The sequence below is a fragment of the Euprymna scolopes genome, chromosome 18 (assembly GCF_053919585.1).
Source record: "Euprymna scolopes isolate OS-2025 chromosome 18, ASM5391958v1, whole genome shotgun sequence".
Classification (NCBI taxonomy): domain Eukaryota; kingdom Metazoa; phylum Mollusca; class Cephalopoda; order Sepiida; family Sepiolidae; genus Euprymna; species Euprymna scolopes.
In genome coordinates, this window is record NC_136499.1 from 63228051 (window position 1) to 63250021 (window position 21971).

Genomic DNA, 21971 nt, shown 5'->3' on the forward strand with positions numbered 1-21971 from the left:
TTCGCTTTGTCAACAATCCATAAAAAATTATTACCAACTTCTTAAATTGATTAAATAAAATAATCAGATAGAAGATGTAATTAAGTAAATAAATTATCAGCAGTATGTTTTGGCCGGTGAGCCAAGGCGAAAAGGTCGGTTAGGGATTGAGCACAGCGACAGTGAATTATCAGCGACAGTACTACTGAGCGACATTTAAAATTTATACATAACGGGTATTCAGACATGCAGCAAGCTTTTTAATCAGTTTTGGGCGTAAATTGTGTTACCAGTATGGCAAAGGTTAAATAGTTTACCTTTGCAGAATCTACCAAACTTCCTCGCCAATTTTGGGTTTAAACACATTAAATTTTAGATCATCTTGAGCACGTAGTACAATGGGGAAAGGAGTGGCTGGTTACTTTTAATGCATCTAAAACCAGCTTCTCTCTTTACATCATCAACATTCTGATCCACATCTGGCATCAATTGAAATGAATGGCTCTCGTCTTCAGGAGGCCTCAAGTTTTGACAAGCTTCTGGGTTTGACCTTTACTCCTGGTCTTAAATGGAACACATACATCAAATCTGTTGCCAAGGTCGCTGGAAAAATGGTGGGATCTTTCTATCGATCCGGTAAATATCTCACTGCTGATGCTATTCTCTATCTATATAAGAGCCAGGTACGTCCAAGGATGGAATATTGTGGCCACATCTGGGCAGGAGCTGCTAGAAAGGACTTGTGTTACATGATAAGGGCTGTCCCCTTTTCATGTAAGTATAAAAATAGAGAGATTTAGTTAAAATGAAAATAAAATGAGAGAAAGTAGGAATCGAACCCTGGTTATAAGTTTTAAAGAACAATAGGTTTAAATGAAATGTCCAGTAAATTGTTGATTTTGATGAAATAAATAATAAATAAACTATCATTGTTAGAAAGAATGTGGATAATAAAATATGGGTTAAATAAATTAGATATGTAAGTTGAATTCCTTTGTGAAAACATCGAAGAAAAAATGGGAAATCAGAATGTTCGGAAACGTGCAGGTCGCGCATGTTGATGGCACGTGAATTGTGGTCACGTTGGCCGGACATGCATGGATTTCTCAATATAGGAAGTGAGAGTTAGTTAGTTAGTTAGTTAGTTAGTTAGAGTTAGTGAGCATACAGAAGGGGAGAAACTCAGAGAGGGTCTGGGAATTCGAACGTCTAGAAGCGAGACGGTCACTTTGAAACTTAATATGTGAAGCTTTGAATTCTTGATGATGAAAACCACGGCCGGTCGTGAGAAGAAATAAACCATCAGGTGTTTTTGTAAACGTCGTCTTTGTGTTGTGATTCCAGCAAAAGGTAAAGTGAATTGTTATTATTATGTCTATATGTCTGTGTTATAAAATGTCTTGACATACACATCTCATAGCCACAATGTGAATCTACATCTCATATCTACACTAAGATTGTCTGAACACTGTCTCCTCATCATATTTAACTTCTAAGTAATAAACATATTTATATATATATGTATATGAATCTTCATAACACGAACACGGAACGCAACAATCTCTCTTACAACAACATCTCTCTACACGACATCGCTTGTAATAAGACTCTCTCTCAACGACAAGCACTCTAATAAGACTCTTTCTAAGCATCACTTATAATACGACTCTCTTTTAATGAAACCCCTATATAACACTTGTCCTGCCTTGGTAGAGTTCAAAATAGACTTCGTAGCCTCGTAGGAGATGTCCTTTTCTCTTCCTTGCAACCTCTATCTCACAGAAGAGATGTTGTGAGTTTGTCTCTGCTGTATCGTTATTTTCATGGAAGGTGTTCAACTGAGCTTCAATCTATGGTCCCCCCTCGCCAAACTTTCACAAGAAACACTCGTCTAGCTGTACACACTATCAATAATTCCCCCCACTCTTTATCTGTGCCTAAACCTAAACGGAGATTCCATGAACAAAGCTTCTTTCTTAGAACTGCACGCCTGTGGAATTGTCTTCCGTTTTCCTGCTTTCCGGCTGACTACAATATGGTTGTGTTCAAGTCTAACGTAAATAAGTTCTTGATGAGCCGTTCTATATAAGTTATCAAATTTACCAAATTTTCATTACTAATGATTACTATATTGTCCAATGTCTACTGTACACTCTTTAACCCTTATCCTTGAGTGGCCTCTTGGCCTTGATAAGTGGTGATGCCTATGTAAAAAAAGTTACCTAGACATGACTTAAACTTTTACATATATATATATATATATATATATATATATATATATATATATATATATATACATAAACATATAATATATGAACATTACATAGGGTCCGAGCTAGTATATATATATATATATATATATATATATATATATATATATATATATATATATATATATATAACTGCTTCATTTACTCACATAAATTAATATACGAAAGTATAAATTTATGCGTAAACTTTCAGTATTTACCTCAATATTGCTCAATACGTACATAGAGTTAGTTAGAAAGTTATAAAATATGTATGGCGATTAAGCTACACAGGATATTCCGCGTTTAATCTGCTCTAGGATTCTTCAGGCTTATATATATATATATATATATATATATATATATATATATATATATATATATATATATATATATATATATATATATATATATCATAAAGTTTTTAGGGATACAAAATGTTAATATTGCAATTAGGAAGGGAAGACTTTTATGATTCATGATTAAAAGTAAATTTGTATATATATTAATATGTAAATATATATATATATATTCCTTTAATCTTCTCTCCAAAAAAGGGGGGATAGGGGGAACAGGAGAAGAAAGAAAGAGAAATGGGGAGCCAGCTGACCGGTTTCGACCCTCGCTTCTCAAAGCTCTATCGAGGGAATTTTTAAAACAAAGAATGAAAAAGCAATTAAAATTGCGTTTTATTCGATTTACGGGGAGAAAAAAGTGGGAAAACGATTAAAATAAAACAGCGTTATGGTCGAATACCCTAGAGATTAATCACGTTCAAACCCAGGAGGCATTCCCTTTGCTTGCAAAGGGAAGGTTTTCTAAGTCGAACGTGAATAGTCTCCAAGATCTTGAAGTGATATAATGATAGAGCACGACTAAGAATAGAAAAAGAGTCCGTGCTAAAATTCGCTGCACAAGACGGGTTTTTAAGTAAATGATCAGTAATTGATAATAAATAATGTGTTAGTAACAACGTCCGTTGTCCGGTAGGTTCAATCTCTAATTTTACTGGGTACATGTTGTTGGATTTTTCATCTAATCTCAATGTCGTTCGACCCAAGTAGTTGGCACCGCAACCACATTCAAACTTGTAAATAACGTTACAATTATGGTGGGGGGTAGAACGTCTTTTCGAGAATGTGTTAATAAAGTTCTCGCAGAGAACACAACGCGCACATTGGCAGCAAAATAACATCCATAAACTTCTGAACTTATTTGTTTGGCAAATGTCTCACTTACTGTACCCAACCAAGGCAAATGAAGATAAATTGAACATTTGGCTACTATATTCTCTTTAATTCGAGAGAATTCGGCCAATTTCTTTTGAATAACTGACCTGATCGCATCTAGTGAGTACACGTTTTTGGATAAAGTATATGTAATTGTTTCCGATTCACCATCTAATTTTAACTTGGAATAAATCATAAGAGCACGATGTGTTAGGGTCCAAATTAGATTTATCTTACGTTTTTTAGGGCAAATGAATCCCAACGAGTGTACAAACCTGTAAATGTTGGTTTGCGGTATATAGATGTAAGGTAACTAGATAGAGTTTTTGTTACCAATACATCAAGGAAAGCTATGGTTGAATAGCTTTCTTCCTCATAAATGTACTTTAACGCGGTATGAATTCCATTGAGTAAGGAGAAAAAGGTGTTTGCTTCCGTTTGGTTATTAAATAAACAGAATGTGTCATAGAACCCCACAAAAATATTCGCCATTGTCGGTCCAAGTACTGAGCCCACGGCCACACCATCTTTTTGCCGATACATAATATTGTTGAAACTAAATTCCACAGATGTCGTGGCAAGTTTCATAAGTTCAATAAAGATATTTTCGGGAATAGGAGGAGGTGATATCAGGCCCCGATATAAAAAAATCTGCACAGATATCTATAGTTTCCAAAACAGGGACACAAGTAAAAAGATTGCTAATGTCATAAGAGCACATAAATCTATTAACAATCTTAGACTTAGACAGCAAAATAAAATGAATCTTTAAGAAAATATTTACTATAATATTGTAAAACAGGTTGTCAAATGTCAAAGATCCATTTTGAGACCTTGTGTTGCGATAACCCTACCATAGAGAGAATGGGCCTTAATGGTATATCCGCTTTATGGGTTTTAGGGAGACCATATAACCTTGGGCGGATAGATCCAGAGGGTCTTATCTCACTAGATACGTTTGTCAGAAGTACACCGTTTTTGACCCACTTGACCAGTTTCTTTTGAAATGTGGTTTCAAAGGAGGCGGTTGAATCGAGTTGCGACAGGGCCCTATTTTTCAAATTTGTCTTTGTCATCTAGTATTACTGACATTTTGTCAACGTACTCATGATGATTTAGTATAACTCCCCCTGACCCTTTATCTAGTCTAGTAATGATTGATGATGCGTCTTGTCGTAAAGTTTTAATAACTGAAAAATGTGCCATTTAAACTCAGAATGCGACACTGGTATACTGGCGTAATTGTGAGCAAGGTCATTCAATTTTGCCTTGAGATCCTCAGTTTTGGTTTCAGAGACTGGTGCAAGTCTCTCCGCTTGGGCATTGAGATTTCAAATTTCGAAAATACTTCTTCCAAAATACAATAATCTTACCCATGATCAAGTACCATTAATTCTGAAGGTGACAAGTCATGGGAAGATAAATTAAGAACGTTACTTCCAATATTTGGGTTGGTAGTACACCCAAACTTTTTATATACAATTGTAAGTAGAAATGTCTTACCATAAACAAACTTGATAAGTCTATATAGCTAATAGAGACAAACTGAGTATTGTTAAATGTGATAATGGTTTCATCGTTTATGAAATACGTTTCACGTAACCTGATGCGACATCAAAATGTATAAAATTTCAGATATTATTAATTTGTTTATAAGTCAGTTTCTATCTGAATAAGATATATTTTAGAGGCATTTAATGGTAATAAACGATTGAAGAAAACTTCCATTACCATTTACTATTATTAAGAAAAATTGCTGCTGACAACACTAATGCTTATAGTTTCAATTTAAATTAGCTGCTGAAAAGAAGTATGGCGTTCCGACGAATAGGATGAATTATATTGCCAAAACAATAAAATTGTTAATCAAATATATTATTCTTAACAACATGTTCAACAACCTTCATCAAAAGAGGAGTAAGGATCATATATCGATCTAGCTAGTAAGAATCAAATATCGATCTTTCATATGTAACGCTATCGCCGAGTAACTTAAAGAATTCGAAATACTCAATGTAGTACATGTGTTCTTGTCTTAGTTTATTTAGCGTATTGTAGGTGTCATAGATTATACTTATATGAACTTGTAGTAATTTCATTTTATTTATTGATATATCCTGGAAAGTTTTGTAAATATGTTTGCTTGTTTCGATTAGTCTTTTTGTTATAATTAATTGGCAGACACCGATAAATTATGAATGGCTTTAAGGTGTGGTCTTCTATTTCGTAAATGGTCGCTTGCTTTATTAATTTATATAAATTACATCTAAAATGAGGGATTCGATATTTAATATAAATACTTCATTTATTTCAATGTTTTCTCGTCGACACTTTCCAATACAGTATACAAGAGGCGTATGAGATGTTTTAAGCAAAACTAAAGCAAGGGTTGAGGCGTGTGTGAGATTTCATTTTTTTAACATGACCCCCCCCCCACACACACACTGGGATAAATGCTGTAGCGCATTTATCCCGGTGTAGAACTCTTTTATTTAGAAGCCCCCAACTGAAACTATGATATCTGATCACTCAAAAATGGCGACCAGCGAAGGTTTTGCACTTTCTCTTCCCTGATCTTTCTTATTTATATTTATGTCTCGGAAGTAGAGTAAAAAGCATATCTTATTTTTCTTTTATTAATATTATTGGAATCTTTTCTTTTTTCCTTGTACACATTTTTGTGAATTATTCCATGGATTTCTGCCTTTCGATTATTATGCACCATCTTCTTCCAATTACGGGATTTCCTTGGATTTTACTTGTACAAATGGAATTTCTTTTAACTTTCTTGAAGTTGTACATTTGGATTTTACCGTCACTGGATTTTTTATCTTCCACCAGACTATCCATTCATGTGTAATCACCTTTTTCTTCACCATATTCCCTCTGCTTCACTTTTTTTGTTTTCAAGTAAGATCTTTAACTTACTTATTGTTTCATCAAATACTTCTGCATGCAAAATCCGATCCCGCATTTTGCTAATTCCTACCCTCTGATGAGAAGGAAAGTATTTCTTCGAAACTATCCATTTATCTAATGTTTCCTTTTTAGATTAAATATGTTTTTTACTCATTTCAAAGTGTTTTTAACATATTAACTGTTTGCTCATATATATATATATATATATATATATATGTATATATATATGCATGTATATATATGTACGTTTATATATCTATAAAGTATATATCTAGCTATCTCTATATCTCTCTATCTATCTATATATATATATATCTATATATATATATATATATATATTAGCGCTCGTGTGTCTGTGTTTTTAACTCTCTTACAGGCCACACTAATGGAACGACCTTGACCAAACCGGGCATGACGACAGTCCTCCACTTAGGGATTGTGCACACAAATTTTCAGGGTTAAGGTCAAAAGTTAAGGTCATACTTTATGTATATATACTCTCCTACAACCCACACAAGTGAAACGATCATGACCGAACCTGACATGATGATGGTCTCAGACCTAGGGATTGTGCAAACCATTTTTCAATGTCAAGGTCAATGGTTTAGGTAATATTTGGTGCAGCTCTTTATAAATTTCCCCAACTTAGCATGGTGCACACCTATTTGGGTTATATTTGCTATATCTTTTATAAAAATGTGTTTGTGATACTAAACAAATGTTAAGCATTGTGATTCTTTGTAATTGTTTCAATATTTATGTGTAACAACATAAGTGTCAACTTTGATATAACCTGTTTGCTTTTAAGTTCATAGTTGGATTAAAGTCAATTCAGGAGGTAGTTAAAACATTTTAAACACCATAAGCAACAATCACCCTTACAACATCCGCTTACTGAAAAGATGTCCACGAAGCACGTACCCAAGCGTACAGTAAACTTCAGCACGAAACTAGTACACCTTTTCTAATATATATATATATATATATATATATATATATATATATATATGTGTGTGTGTGTGTGTGTGTGTGTGTGTGTGTGTATGTGTGTGTACGAATATATATATATATATATATATGGGTGTATATATTTGTATATATATGTATATATATGTATATATGTATATATATATAATACGAATGAGATACGTTTAGAAGCCAAATTACAACTCAATATAATGAAAATAAACAAATACTTATTTATTTTAAATTAATATTTCGGAGAAATACTCTGAGATATTCTGAGTAGATCTCTAAATTATTAATTTAAACGAATAAATATTTGCTTGTTTCCATAATATTGTGTTATAACTTTGTTTTCAAATGTATCTCATACGTATATTATTTTAAAATTACACCAAGGCTTGTATCACGAAAAAAAAACAACCTTGACATATATATCGTGTTCGCCAAGCATTCTTTTGGCATTTCAAAATAACACGCGGACTTTTTACTAACTGTTTTTTCTTCAATTTAATACCCTAGCGAGAAAAAAAAAGAAAAATGTATGCAATTATATTACCAAAATATTAATTTTAAACAAATTTTTATTTTCATAATATTTCGTTGTAATTTGGCTTTTAAACGTATCTCATACGCATTTTATTTTTAAATTCAATCAACCCTTCTATCACGGAAAACACATTTCTCTCTCTCTCTCTCTCTCTCTCTCTCTCTCTCTCTCTCTCTCTCTCTCTCTCTTTCTCTCTCTCTCACACACACACACTCTCTCTCTCCCTCTCTCGACGAAACACGTGTCAGTGGATAATTATATTTTATAAATAATATATATATATATATATATATTAATGAAATTTTGTTATCAGTTTGGCTTTATAATATATTGTTTACACACCTATATACAAATTTGATTCATTTTCATCTTGGACAAAAAAGGAAAGAACCTTGGTTATTATTAATAGATGATCGGATAAGTACTTACAATATAAAGATGATGGACAACATCTTGAAGTTTGTCCAATATCAGTGGTCAATTAAGACGAACGCAGTCTCTTAATTAAATAGATATAAGGATCGGACGAATAGAACGCTAGATAATCAAACTGTTTTTCGTAAATATTGATTCAATATGTCCTCTCCTTAACCGTCGCTATTTTGAGGAACAATAGGTTTTTCGTGTCGAACAGAGAGTTTTAATTTGTTTTACTGTGACAGATTTTTGGATTCAACGAGCAATCTCAATAAGAGGACGGACGGACATCATATTCATATCGCATAACTCTGAAGATTTTACTGTTGTCATTGGTTTCCCCAATATTTTTTAGTCAGAAATATCTCTAGAAAGACATCGGATACTTGCGGGAAGGGATTACGAGAAGGTTGCCAACATTCTAAATAAAAGTGATTTTTCTAGGGAGAACTTAATTCGAACTTGGAACACCCAGGTCGTCAGTCTGCGTCGTTAACCACTAACCCCCCCCCCAGGCGAATGTCAATGGAAAAGCATGGTCGTAACTAAAGATGTTATTCTAAACTTTATCATGACATAGGAACGGACCGTCTCTAGGTTTGTCGAGATTAAATTTTGCCAACATTTTAATAGAATGTGCTCCGATAAACTGGTAGCATTGGTCCACATCAACGTAAATACGCCTCACTAACACGACAAGCAACAAAATCCACCACTCAATTTAAGAATCGTTAGATGCCAGAAAGCCTTCTACCTTAATAGTTTCTTTTCTCGTTAGATTTGTTCTTGTTAGATTTGGGGATTCCCTCCCAGTTTTCTGCTTTGCTGGCGGTATTAGTATACAGAAATTTACATTTAAAGCCGCCAGAAATTTTGCTGCTCAACTCCCTACTTAGAGTGTTCCTGTAGATACAGTCTCTAATTCACAGTAACTTTTAAATATGTTTGGGGTGAACAGGAGCAAAAAAAATCAATTTACATTTTCGTCGGATTGCGGACTACATTAGAAATAACAATAACGTCATTCTCTACGTTATAGGTAACATCCTTATAGTAAATTATCTACCTTGACTACTTCGAAACTTTGTTACCAAGCTATGTAGAAATAATCTATATATCTTATTCTTATTTTTTTCTGATTTCTTAATCTCGAGCTACAGCGCGTTTCACAATGGTGGGTTTATGTTTCAACTTCAAGCGATCGCAAAGGCGGTTTTACAAAGATCTCAGTGCAGAGTGCCTGCCTATCGGCCTTTCTCTTGATAGTTTTCAGGCGACTTCTAATCCAAAGGCAACTTTCGTGATGGTATCGTTGTTGCTCATCAGTATACGTCAAAACGATATAAGCCGCCTTTCCGCACCTTTCTCTTAATCGGTGTGATGCTGTAGTGCCTTTGTCTATCTTCATTGTGAATTCCAGACATTCAGCTGAGCATTTTACTTTTCAGAACGCGAATCTTTGTTCTGCCTTTCTCGTTGTGGGTAACCCATCGGAGCTGTACAAATCGCCTGGTCACAAAAGCTAGATCTTCGACTAAGAACAGTCGCTAATCTTACGGTCGCAGAGGATGCTAGTGGTGATGCACATCAACTTTGCTGGGGATGCTGACGTCTGAGAGTCGAGCTGGCAGATCTGAAGGCGTGGGTTCGTGGGAGATTATCTTTGTCAACATATTAAATGATGATCTAGATGTATGTCCACTGATTTACTTCACAGGTATAGCATGTTCTTGTTCTGTCAGCCATAACTGGATAAAATCAACCGAAAAATACAATTGCGAATTACTTAGGACCTCTATCCAGTCATGGCTGACGAAACAAGAGATTTTACCCCTGTGAAGAAATAAAGGGTTCCGTTCGAAATTCCTTCCAAATTCTCAAGTTCGACAGAAATATTCCTGAGTTCGATAAGAAACATCAACTAATCCGAAAAGAGGTGATATGCCGTATAACCAAATCCCAAACTAGACACCGTGAATGAATATTTTAAGATATAAAAAACTTGAAGCATTTTTTGCACCAAATTACTGGATTCGACATTACGTAAACCAGAAAAGGGTTAATATGCTGTAAAAACAAAGCAACCCACCTGATGTTGGTCCTTCTCGTAGAGGGGGTAGGAAGCGGTATTATTGTTTTTGTTTTTTGTTTGTTTGTTTTTTTACATATCTAACCTGGCAGTTTCAGTTCTCCTGAATTAATGTAAGGTTCTTTTTCTATTTATAGTTAGTATGATTAATAGTATTTTTTATTTAATCATTTTCTCCGCTGGATACAAATGGAAAAGCTTCTGTAAAAGGCCAGCAGGTTTGTCACGCTAGGCTGTCAAACTAAAAATAACTACTCTGTATTAAACCAATTACAAAATGGAAAAAAGAAAATATTTCAATATTTTTTGTATTTTTCTAAGAACTGATTGCACGCAAAACTAGCATTTAACATGTCTTCAAGCTGGAATGGAATATTTATTTTCAGAATTAAAAAAAAAATACCACCAATGACCACGTTCGTTTCACTGCAGAATAAAAGTCCATTTCCCATTCCATAGTGTTAACTCAGGAAAGCGAGAAATACACGTTGTCTTTTTTTTTAACTCTATGAATGACGTATTTTGTTTTTATGTCATTATGTGGTGATCTGAATTGAGTTGATGGCTTAGCAAATAACGGTTATAGTTACTCAGGGCAACTTCATTCTTTAATTCTTTTCAAAAAGTACTTCTAAAACGTAAATGATTGTTTAAAAGACAAACTAATACAGGATGTCCAAAATGTCACTGAAGGTTTTTCTCTAAATTTGTCTCTTTATTCTTGAGTGACTTTTTGGACACTCTGTACATAGTTGTGAGGATTAAGAGGGGACGATGGATTTGCACGGTTAAATAAAAAAAATCTTTTAATTTATTATTTTACACATATTTACTCGAAACAGCAAATTGCCACTGAGAGATAATAGGTTACTCTGAATTAAGGATCATGTGCCGAGCATGCGCGGAAGCGTACAAGAGTAGGAGTCGGGCCTACCTGCGGTGAAAGGCGAACACGGGACCTTTCGATTGCAAATCAAGTCTACTAATGAGCTACAGCCTTCTTAACCAAAGCGACGATTTATTTTCTCCCAACGACTAAAAAAAAAAAAAAAAAAAAAAACGATAAGTCATTTAGGGGTAGTTGAAATACAGCACTCTAATGACGTGTCGATTTCGGTGAGATTGTTCGGGAACGTGGCATATCGATTCAACAATATTGTTCGGTGGTGCGTTGTGTCGTGTTCATCGCCCGTGTTGCTCGGGAACGTGTGTGTCGATTCAACGATATTGTTTGTGGCGTGTCGATTCGGCCGTATTGTTCGAGATTGCGTGGACGAATTTGTTCAGGACTGTGCCGTCACTTGTGATATAAATTTTATTTTGTTTTATTTTGTTTGTTTGGTTGATTTTGGCGCTCTCACTCTTCCCTTGTAAAGCGATAGATCATATATACAGCGAAAATCTAAGTAGATAGTTGAGCAGCGAGATATCTTGTCACATTACACTTTAACTTCTACATGTTAGTGAAGTCAGGAGAGCATAAAACAGGGAGGAAGTTTCAAAATCTAGCATTTTGAAGGCATGAAGTTCAGAGTATCTCTCGGACCACGGGAAACCTCTACAGAGAAGTCTGTAGATTTTGCTGATTGTCGCGTTAGTTAGGGGGGGGTATGTATGTCGATGGGTTAGTAATGCTACGAATTCATCGGAGCAGATTCCATTAAATACTGGTAAAGCAAGCACAAATATGTAACATTGAGGCGATGGAGAGAGAAGATAGAAAAGTATTTGAGCCGTGGGTAATCCATTAAGCTCGAGCTGCATTTTGAATCAGGAGAAAGTTATTTTGTAAAGAGAGTTAAATATAAAACAGTAAAAACGAAATTTAAAATTTACCTCTTTATGCTCGCTTTTTCTTCCTCTCTCTCATTATTTTCCTCTACGTGTGTAATACAGGGTGGGGCATGAGTCCTGTTACAAAAATTCGGAACTATATTTTGCGATAATATTAAAATAAATTTACTAGGTTATTCTCATTATATGATAATGTAGTATGTGATTTCTTATTTTTCAAAAACAGAAGACACTAATTTTTAAAAATGTCTGTTGAATTGAAGAGAAGGTTCATCATAGAGCAGCATGAAGAGTGCTTGCGTCCACCAGAATTTTTTTTCTTTTTTACATGGGGATGACCAATTATCAAGGTCAAGAGGCCACTCGAGGATAAGGGTTAAAGAGTGTACAGTAGAAATTGGACAATATACTAATCGTTAGTAATTGAAATTCGGGAAATTTGTTAACTTATATGGAACGGCTCATCAAAAACTTGTTTACGTTAGACTTGAACACAACAATATTGTAGTCTGCTGGAAAGCAGGAAAACGGAAGACAATTCCATAGGCGTGCAGTTCTAAGAAAGAAGCTTTGTTCATGGAATCTCCGTTTAGGTTTAGGCACAGATAAAGAGTGAGGGGGGAGGGAATTAGTGATAGTGTTTTGTGCTAGACGGGTGTTTCTTGTGAAAGTTTGGCGACGGGGGACTATAGATTGGAGCTCAGCCAAGCACTTTCCATGAAAATAAAGATAAAGCAGAGACAAACTCGCAACATTTCTTCCGAGAAAAAGAGGTTGCAGGGAAGAGAAAAGGACATCCCCTACGAGGCTACGAAGTCTATTTTGAACTCTATTAAGGCAGGATAAGTCCTTTCTAGCAGAAATATTAAAGTTAAGGTAAAAATCGCAAAATCAATAGAATGTTTATAAAAAGGACGATTGATCGTTACCTAGAAATTTAATCAATCAAAGATAGACAACAATCAGGTCGTCCCCACGCCTCAAGAACACTTAAATTCATAAAAATAATAAGAAATGACTTGAGATCTTTTGTTGAAGGCATGATATTTACCAAGTTAACGAATATGAAGTGAATAGTGGTTAGTGGTTATTTTTGCTTTATGGCATATCACCCCTTTTCGTGTTATTTAATGCCGAATACAGTGGTTTTGAAGAAAGATTTTATTAATAGAATATATTTGTTGTTTTCAAGTCGGTTTCTATTTACCCCATAGTTGGGACCCTGACAGGTAATACCACTCCGGATCAGAGTGGACCTGGGAGCAATGGTAATTAAAGGGTGGATCCACACTCCTCAAAGCCCGCAAGCTGGGGCCTGACCACTGGATATAGTTTAAGGTCATATCCAGGACCGATATGAAGTGAATAATACAAAAAGAGCATATTGCCAATCACAAATAACAATCTTTATATTTGCTCATTCAAAAATTAAATCTGAATATATACATGATATGTGTAGAAAAGTATTCCTTGTTAGCATAAACGTTCTTCGAATTCATGAATAAAATATCCGTGAATCCTTCTAAAAGAGATGCCTCTTATTTTTTTATTCCGCCCGAATTGATCAGAGAGGATCACAAATCGCATTGTTATGATAACTAAACTTATGCATTTATGACCTGAAAATTTCATCCCTCTGTTGCAGATGATGACTGTATAAGACTCGAAATAAGCAACCCTTGCCATGAGCGTGCGTAAGAAGCAGAGATGTGTAATTTATTTATTTTTATTTTTATTTTTTTGCAGAAGTGTACTGTGAGTGGTGGTGACTATGTAGAAAAATAAATTCTGTAGCACAAAAGGTCGCTTGTTTTAATGGTACAACTTCCGTCTTCGTAGTTCTTCAACTTTTTTTAGTTAACAAAAATAGAGAGCGTTACATCTGGAATGGCCTTTGTAGTTAGTAAAAGAAATGAAAGCACAAAGAAAATGTATATCATAAGATTTTATTTAAAATATGTGTGTTAGTCTTTGCACTAGATTCTCAAGCTGTACGAAGAGGTGTGTTGACTTAGTTGTTAGCGATGCAACTGAATTATCTAGATATGACCAATGTTGGAATAGGGAGAGGCAACAAAGGTCTTACACCAGCACATTTTTTCCTTTCAAAGGCCCTTTTCCTGGGACCACGCCAGAAACACTCGTTTCTTGCTAAAAACATGAAACTAACATTTTGCTAATTTTTTTCAATTTTTATAGGTTTAGAGCACCTGATGCAAAATTTCAAAAGTGTTTCCAATATTTTGTCCAATCCCTGTATATCTTAAATAGAAATGAAGTTTGCTTAAAGCATTGCTGGTAAACACGTTCGTTGAGATTTATGAAGACGGATAACGCGAGGTAAAATACCAGGTTGAGAAACTGGTACGGTCTATCCTTCTCTCGATGGTAGATGGGACTCTCTTAAGCCGTGATAGCCACCCTTCCTAGTAATGGCATAACGATAAAATATACTCTTAATAGCCCTGGCGAATCATCAAGTATTCAGCTGCCGACAAGATTTGAATTACACTGCAAACTTGTGTAGTGAATTCAATCTTGGCTACGGCCGCGATGGATTGGATTGGATAACAATACAGGAAAAAACAGGAGTGGTGAAAGAAAGTCAAACAATCGAAGACGGCTCCACTTTTTTATTATTTTTAAGAAGGGGTTGGTCACTCCCGAAATGTTTAAAGGATGTGACACTATCTAGGAGTTTTTATTCACATTTAACAGTGAGACCCATATTTACCGATATGTTAAAGATCTTTTGAAAAATAATTAGACTTTTTAAAGATCCGTAACTCAAATAATGTGTTCATAAATATATCTCTTCAAGTTCATTATAAATGTTCCCAATGAATATGACTCTTTACCTATGGATATATTTGCCTGTTTTTTTTTTGGATGGAAGTAATATTTATTTGCTTCGGAAAAAATATAGAGTAATGCTATTTATATTTGTTTTTAATAACATTGTAAGATAATTTCTTCCAGGTCATATATTCGACCAGATAAGTCTAGGCAGAATGGGTAATCCTCTGCCGTATTTTTATGACTTTTTTAATAAAAAATTAAAAATAACAAAACAAGTTGAGATAAAAAAAATTTTGAAATAATATAGATGCTACGAATCAATAATAATGACAATCACCTCTTACCATTCATCCCCATCTTCATCTGCCGACTTCCAAAAGATTTCATCTGGCAAGCAATTTTTAGAGATGGACACGAACAAATTTTATGCCATAATACACTGATCGTAATTCAGAGAAAAGAAAAAGATAAGAAAAACTAGCGAGGCAGTTGAGAAGTTCCAACTAGAAATTTAATTTGCATGCCAATCGCAGATTTATATATATATATATGTGTGTGTGTGTGTGTGTGTGTGTGTGTGTGTGTGTGTGTGTGTGTGTTATGGGTGGTTAAATGGTAATAAACAAAAGGAACACAGGATTTTTGGGAAAACACATGTATTCACATATATTACAGGCAAAGCGAGTTGAGATACACCATCCCTCAACGGCAGGGCGTTTGCACACGACCTGCTTGGCCGCGTGCCAATCTCTGACAGCCGGTCTCCGGTACTCGATACCGGAAGTGACGTCATGAGATAGTCCATTAATCACATGGAGGGGTGTCTCCAACATCTCCCTCCCAAGATTTTTATTCGTAAAAGCTGTCAGCACCTCTTCCTTTTAGGGTTTACCATCAATGGCGCAGTAAACTTTCTCCTACTGAACGACCGGTTCAGATCAAAAGTTTCGAAGACAGTGTCTATCGGCTCATCTTTCAATGTCGGACTATCGATGGTTTCAACTGATCGACATCTTCTTAGTTGGTTCTGGTGCCGTTTATGGGTATATGTTGGTCCTTTGATGATATATACCATGTCACCGAGTCTCTTAGTAATTGTACTCACCTCCCAGAATGATGTGTTGTTTTTATAACTTTTAAAAACACTATTTCACCTAGTATGAAACATTTACTGGGTACATAAGTGGTCACTAGTGGCCTTGATTGTTTGGGTAAGAGCTTGTCAAAAACGGATCTCACTTTCAGCGCAAACACCGTTTCTGCATGACTACTTACCAAATACAAACCAAGTGCTGGTTATTCTTCATTACAAAATCACATAAAATTTCTGAATTTTTAGATGAGCTTTGGTTATTCATAATATTTGGATTCATCGAATTATTGTTCTCATCTTGAGTGTCATTTTCACAACCTTTCGGCCGTTATAACCTCCAACCTTCTTCAGGTGTATCTTGTCGAAGAAGGGAATGCTTCTGTCGAACTCAGGAATTTCGACGAGCGTTCGAACGAAACATTTTATTTACTTCACGGGTATAGCATGTTCTTGTTCCGTCAACCATAACTGGATAGAGATCCTTAGTTAGCAATCAAAAAATACAATTACGAATTACTTAGGACCTATATCTAATCATGGGTGACGGAACAAACGAGTCTACTCATGTGAAGAAATAAAGGGTTCCGTTCGAAATTCTTTCCAAAATCCCGAGTTCGACAGAAACATTCCCGAAGGTTACATTGACCGAAAGGTTGAGAAAATGACACTCAATATGAGCACAGTAGTCCGATGAATCCAAAGAATACGAAAAAAAAAAACAAAATAGAATACGAAAAAATAAATAGTCTATTGATTATGTCTTTAGCATAGTAATTGAAGTATTTATGGTAATAATTACCAACGTCTAACTGGTGTGTTTGTATACCTGTGTCACTCTTCTTCGAGTCTTTGTCTGATTATCTGCTAGCGATATACTTTGAAGAAATGAAAGATAAACAGGTGTGTAAGATTGATATCGAGCTATCAGGAGATAAACTAAAAACTTCACACATAGCCGCGAGCTTATCATATCCATTGCATGAACATAGGTTTTGATTGTTGTCACAATATGTGTGTGTGTGTGTGTGTGTGTGTGTGTGTGTGTGTGTGTGTGTGTGTGTGTGTGTGTGTGTGGCGATGATGTGATCGTTGTTATTTCTGATTTCTAGTTTGTTTTCTTTTATTTTGTATTCAAGCAAAAAATGTGGTTTCATTGTTATCTCGGGTTTTGCTGAAACACTGATACGTAATTGCATATTCGTAAGTTAATTTGGAAATTTTATATAATAAATATTTAAGTTGTACATATCGTTGAGAACTTTTGGAATACTATTGGCTTTAAGTTATTTTTAAATACATTTGGACTAGTTTAATGGTATATATATATATATATATATATATATAATTCTAATTTATTATTATTATCATTATTATCATTATTATTATTATTTATTATTATTATTATTATTATTATTATTATTATTATTATCAATAATGATAACATTAGACTAATTATTTACATTAAGGAATATGATATCCATAATCGCATAGTATGAACAGTTGCTCCTTAAAATAGTGAACTGAAGCATATATATATATATATATATATATATATATATATATATATATATATATATATATTGTGTTGAAAGTTCCTTTAAAATCTTTACAACTATTTTTAAAAATTGTTCTCCGTTGCAACATTATTTTTCAGTAAGTACATTAATCTTCCGAATCGCTGATTAGTTTTACTTACATGAACAAACAATATATCATCAGTTGTTCATCATGAAACATTGTTTCAGGGATTATATATATTTATATATATATATATATATATATATATATATATATATATATGTACATATATATATGTGTGTATATATATATATATATATTGGTTTAACCGACTTTTTCGTGAATGTAAGTCCCCTCTAATGATATTAAAGCTAATAGCTACTAATATCTAGATAGCTACATTAAATTTCCGACTTTTTCGCCGCCTCACGATGCTATTAGTAAATTATACCTTAATTTACCAGCATCTACAAAACTTCCGATTGAAGATAAATCCTTGGTAATAACACTAAAATAATACATTTTGAAGCCAATTTAAGATTTTTTTTAAATACTCGAAGCTATCTACATTATAACTCATTAATCTATAATTAATAATCTTGCCCATGAAACCTAGAATAATATTTTCTCATGTTTAATGTAATACAATTTTATTGTGTCACACTAATTCTAGCAGCGCGATGTTTGAATTTTTAACACTTGCTTTGGAATAGCGTGAAAACTTTCTCTTGGCGTCTAACTGGCTTTAAGCACTTGTTTCAGAGTTTAGTTTGTGAAATTTTCTTCTCTTTCCAGTAATTGTGTGTTTTTAATTTTTATCGTATGATGACTCCATTAATAATCAAAAACGTTCGTGATTCATATGAAACGAAAATTGGATCAACATACATGTATTTAACACTAAAAAGATCATAAGAATAGTAGACAAAAATATAAACAGTTATAATTAAGCAGAGGTTTCTGTTATTGCTTGCTTATGTATATATATATATATATATATATATATATATATATATATATATATATATATATATATATAACTAGCGTTTAAATATGATATTTTAATTTGACCAGATTTCATAAATATATTATTATAGATTCGTGATTTCAAAAGTAAAACTATATTTGCGTGCCATCAGCTAGAATCGAAATCGAAATCAAATTTGTAGCATTCAAAGCTGGTGACGTTACTACTGTATTAAAGTGACAGGCATGTGAACCGATAAAAAATAAACTAAGCTGAATGTACAAAATGCATAACGGCTTTTTTTTAAATTTTACCCATTTGTGACACCTTTAAAAACTATTTTTACCGGCTAATGATCCATAAAAGAACGGTCCGTAAAAAATTATTTGAGGCCTCTAGCGCTGCTCTTTGAATTTTAGTTTCGGAAGAGATAGAGTTTTAAAATATGAATACAGACATACAGAGTGATTTTTATAAATTAGATATGAAGAGGATATTGTAGTTTGCTTGAAACATTATAATTATAATTAATGTGTCCGGATTTGTGTATGAAACTCTGACAATATAGTTTTCAAAAAATGCACCGTTGATTATGAGACAAGGTAAAAGTGAATGACAATCCTGAAAGATTTCAATCATGTTCGCGTGTCGTGATATCGTAGTGTCATGTTATTTGAATTTTCGAGGTATAACTCATCTTCAGAAAGAAGAAAGATAGGTCATATTCAGTACTTCAAATACAATGTACGATATATAATTAGTTTTTCACTGATAGCAAAGCAACGCTGTTGCACATACAAGTAAGAGAAAACATAAAAGCCAATGCCTCTTCATTCGAAAGCCACATATCACACTACCATAACTCTGCTTAAGATATACCAGTAAAGAATACTAGCTATGGAAAGTGACGTAGGAAATCGCAGAATTTTAGAAGCACTGCTAAGAAGGAAATTATACATAAAAATAAATAACAGAGCGAAACTCAATTGCAATTTCTAGGTACAACAACACACGGCAGACATAATTAATACACATGGATACTCATGAGTAACAAACAATATTTATCAAATACTACTTATATTTAGGTGTGCATATACGGTGAAATACCAGCGGACACAGGAAACTTGCATCTGAGGTTCGTGCAGGACAGTAACATACAGTACTAGGACTCTTCCATATAGGATAATTAAATTAATAAGTAGATAAATAATGAATAATAACAGCGCATTCAAAACACCCCTAATGCAATAACGTGTTGCTTCTATAAATTCTGTATAAGACAATTAAACAAATAATAATATAAAGAGAAAAGCAGCAATATGCAAGAAAAACTATATGAAGATATATTACTTCTAAGGTACATAACTATATTTAACTTCGACAACACTTCCCTTAGATCTTATTTACAAAAAGAAAAGAAAAGAAATATGCCGGCAAAGAAACATAACTGAGACAGATATCAGACACCGCAATTAAGAGGCACTAAGAAAGACAGATATGAATGCTTCTAGATTCGAAAATCTCAAGAATTATCATCGACAAATAATTGACAAATTAAGGAACCTCTAAATATTTACAATTATTTTTACAAGAAAAGTTTCAGAAACAAAATTAAACTTTTTCATTATTTAAGATAAAATCTACACCATTATACGGTTTTCGAAATTTTCATATTAAACTTACTTATGTAAGATGTTGCCACGTATATTTATTTATATATCGCTCCAATCACGCAAATATACATCAATTCAAACATCACATAATCCGTCAATGACATCGGACGTGTATATTTCTCTCTCCACCAGGGCCTGCGCCTCTCGGATTAATACAACAACATGCTCCTTCAGTCTTTGAAAGACTATGGATACCCACGTAGGGGTGCCTGCGCGTGAAAATTTTGTGGCAGGAAGTGCGCAATCTTCAACCACACCTCTCCTGCGTCGATATTGTTAAATACCAGTGGAAAATTAAGTGTGTGTACAGAACTACTGGAAACAAATGCCGAGATAAGCGGAAAGCATATTCAGCGCCTAGAATTCCCAAATGGTCACACATCTGGTACTAACCAGGCTCAACATTGCTTAACTTCGGTGATCTGACGTGAACCGGTGTGTCAACGCGATTATGCTGGATTAATACCATCAACAAAATGAAGATCTCAAACGTCAAAAAAAAATGTACACCTTTAAAAATAAATGATATCATATTATCCGGTTTTCGAAATATTCGGAAGCTCGGCGAACAATTGGCGGGTGGAAACGATCAGGTTGGCTTCAGTGTTGTGGAAAGGCCTGCGTTTGATATTCTCGACGTATGACCAAACGAAGTAGTCCAGTGGGTTCAGGTCGGGGGAGGATGGGATAGAGGGAAAAGCGTACAAATCGTGGGACTCTTTCTGAAGCCTGAGTCTCTTTGGACTTGCGAGCCGGCGCCGAATCCTGCTGTTACACCCAGGGTCTGCCAGCTGTTACCTAATCTCACCATGGGATCATCATAATCTTCATCAAATTCAGTTACGCTTGGATGTTGACTTTCAAGCCGGCTTCGAAGATGTGAGGTTGTATGATGTGGCTCTCACTTGAAACCACACCAAAGACAATAGCCGTGGCCGGAAACTTCATTGAGCTGTGGAACCGTCCGGTTTGCATTTTGAGGGTGCTGGCAATGGTCCTGTTGTTATAACATGGATCGATAAACAACATGATTTGTACAGTATCTCATCTCCGATCACGCTTGTTGAACATTGTTTCACTTTTAGACATGATAAAAGGTTTATATTGCTCTTGAGATGTGTATACTAGTAACAAGTAGATGGTCTGCAAGAAAAAAATGAAACCCGGTTTTCATCAAACAAAAATGGAATCATGTCTTCTTTTCCATGGCGGCAGTTTTATTGTCCACTCTGTAATTAATTAGAACTAATTGCTTACTAGTGAACACCGATAGTGTTTCCCGGGGACAACACATTCCTTTTGTTAGGTAGCGAAGGAATGCCCGGGTGGATGGGTTTGAGTGGCGCCCTAAAAGCTGGAGGGACCTAAAAGCGAAAGTCGAGGAAGCCATATGACTTTTGCCAGAGGAGATCTCAGTCACTTTTCTTGCTGACAACTAAAATGAGAGAACACGAAACGTCACGGATGGGGTGCGTTTAATGTAGTTAAGTGTAACGAGGCAAGAAATCAATAATTTCTATTTAAATATGACATATGGCTTTCTCTCTTTCCCTCTCTCTCTCTCTCTCTCTCTCTCTCACACACACACACACACACACACACACACGCACGTTGAGAGATTTCTCCCCTGTTTTAAATAAAACATTTATAGTCAAACGACAAGAGTCCGCGTTATATTTGCAACAACTCATTGCACCCATCCTTGGTTACAACGGAAAGGACACGCGTGTAT